Consider the following 3,106-nt stretch of genomic DNA (forward strand, 5'->3'; position numbering starts at 1 on the left):
TCGCGTGAGCACATTTTCTTTAACCGACCTGTGCCTCTGCTCTACCGAGTAGAAATGCCCAAGATTAAAGCCAATACCTTACGTTCCTATTATGTTCTTCATTTTTCCATTAGAAATCTAAGGAAACTTTTTACTTAAAATTTTTTTGGTAATTTTCAGTGTTAATTCTTGAAATCTATAAACCAAAACTAAAAACGAAACAAAAAACAAAACAAAAAAACAATTACTCTAGAAACATTCGTGATGTCCTTAGGTTAAAAAAAAAAAAAGAAAAGATCCAGGAACTCAAAATTTTTAAAAAGACCTTGAATGAAAGTCCTCAATTTACACTGAGAAAGAGGTGTGGAAACCTTAACAGTATGTCTTCAGCATATGCTTAACTATGCAGAGAATGTGTTCAGAAAATAGATGAACAGGTTAGTTTCATGCTACAAAAATAAAAAATCCAATCTGAAATTCTGAGGTTTTGCTACAAACAGAAGAAAGCACAACTAACTTATAGAAAGCCCCCTCTTATCACAATTGGAGGCTTTGAAAAATTCAGATTCAGTGTAGTTTCTAGAACAAAGATAGTATCCATACTAGAGTTGAGTCTGAAGTAGCCTTTACTCTAGACCACCCTTCTAGAATAAGCCTAACCTGGGGGCAGCTGATAACTTGAATCAGCTGGAGATAGAGTTCAAAACAAGAATTTATATCTACCTGTATATCATCTTCCTTCTCCTTCAAAATCAACCCTATTAACTCCTGTTAAAATATCCCCTCTGATAATGGGAAGATATATATGATAAACGGATAGAGCAAAATGTTGATTACAGAATCCAAGTGGTAGGCATATGTGTTCCCTGCATGATTCTTTCAACTTTTCTATATGTTTCAAATTTTTCATAAGATGTTGGAGGAAAAATATTCCTTCTGATGGCATCTCGTAACTGCCAAACAGGAATCCGTAGCAGGATTCCTGATAAAACAGCTCCTTTCTAAGAAGACCCCCAAGGTAAGACAGAGCCACTTGGTGATGCAGAGTGCTAAGCCCTAAAAGTACTAAGACATTAGATGACTAAAGCAAAAGACATCGTAAAAGGTGGATTTAAGGTTTCTAAAATGGATTTCTGATCCTTCAGCACTAAGACATCCCAAACTTTTACTGGGCTTATCATTTGAAAAATTTTAAAAAGCACTATGTATATATAATTTTACCAACCAAAATCAGAGTCAAATACTAAACCTACGTTTGGAAGCCAGTGCAGAATTCAAACCCCTTTACAAAATGTGGAAACTTGTGCTTCAAGACAAAAATACGCAAAGACGATTCATGAAGCTTAGGGAAACTCATGTATCACGCAAGGGTACATGAGTATGCAAGGAGAGTGGAGACTGGCACATATACGTTCCCATGAAGATGACACCATGGAAGGCATTTATCATGCTCAACTAAAGAAATTCCTGGACAACAATATCTAAATTAGATACTGGGCTGAAGGGACCAGTAGCCCAACAGAGACACCAGTTTGTATAATGAGTGAAATTACGGTTTTAAGTCATTCACTCCCAGCCTTCTAGTAAACCAAAGCCAAAACACTGGTAAAAATGGTTTACCAATACTGGAAAGTGAGATGCTGTCTTACGTAAGTAAAGCTGACAGAAAATCTTGGGGCAGAGGTCCCCCAAACAACAGTGACAGACTCTGTGTTCAGGAAAGACTTAGAATAAAAAAGTTATCAAATTTTATCTCATTTTATACTCAATGGAAGTTAAATCACAAAATAGGAAATAATCCATTAGAGGAATATGGGCTAATGGGCCCCAGCTATAACATAGTTACCGCACGGCTTTTAACCATAATTCCCAGGAATATTTTTAAAATGAGGAAGCTTCCAATTTCCTTCTCGGCTTTAACTGCCTTTAATTGCCTGCAATTCCACACAACATTAAGTGACTCGTTAGACAACCCCCCCGCCCCAAAATTTAGACTCATACTTAACAGCTCCAACAAATTTGTAATAAAAGAACATTCCTACTGTATCACCAGGAATATATTTTATTTGGGTGAAAGCAGAAAAATATTTTTGGTATGGAAAATTAAGTTTTGTACTGAATGTTTGTTACATATTGTCCGTTATTTGAAATAGAAGAGCTGAAAACTTTTTGTAAAGGTACATTTCACTTCTAATATCTCAGCCTCAGTCAATATCAATGTCAAAAACAGCATTAACAAACTCAAGGCCAGGAAGTGTGTTTTATGCCTAATACTCCCTTCACAGAGCCTAGCAGTGCTTGAGAGAAATAGAAGCAGCAATAATACTGACAGCTGGCACTTAAAAAAGTACTTGGTAGGGCCAGGCACCTGCGAGGCACTTCACATCCAGCATCCCGTTTAACTCTCCGTACTTCCCTTTGCCACTCTCATCTTGCGGGGTGAGTGATATGCTCTGGGTTTCCCCATGAGGAAGGATCCAGATCCCATAGCAGGCATTGAACAAGTATGGAGACTGGGTAAACAAGCCAACACAAACGGTAGAGGTCCATTTTCTGTTTAAAGAAACTAAATATTTCTGCTGTGCTTATGTTTTAGTTTTAGAAATTTTCAAATAGGAATATTACATACTATGGTTAAGTACTGAATTGTCAGCAATTCGCCCTTTTTTTAAGTTATAGGAACAATTTCAAATGTCTAATTTAACAATGATCAAAATAAGCTGAGAATTCATAAAGTCATTTGAGAGGCATAAAAGCAACGAGTTCTAATGACAAGTTTGGGGAATATTAATCACAAGGAAACAGTGATGCCAGAACTCTTCCTCTGACTTTACACCACTGAAACAAGTGTGCCAGTTGCATTCTGAGTTTGATGAAACTGGTAGTAATTCTTGGAGCTTCCGGGTTAACTACTCGAGCAATGCTGAGACTCACAATTTTGCTCGGATTACACTGAGATTCTTGTTTCTTTGGGAGAAAGAAACTGCATAAGACAAGTCTTGTCTTCCTCTGGGGCCTGTAACCACCAAAGGCGGTAATAAAAAGAAACGCCTTGAGTCACAGAGAGCCACTCGGCTCCGGGAGCCTGTTCTGCGACACCCCACACCTAACGCAAGCAGCGATGGCC

Source organism: Pteropus vampyrus, unplaced genomic scaffold, assembly GCF_000151845.1.
Source record: "Pteropus vampyrus isolate Shadow unplaced genomic scaffold, Pvam_2.0 Scaffold90, whole genome shotgun sequence".
In the NCBI taxonomy this organism is placed as follows: Eukaryota; Metazoa; Chordata; class Mammalia; order Chiroptera; family Pteropodidae; genus Pteropus; species Pteropus vampyrus.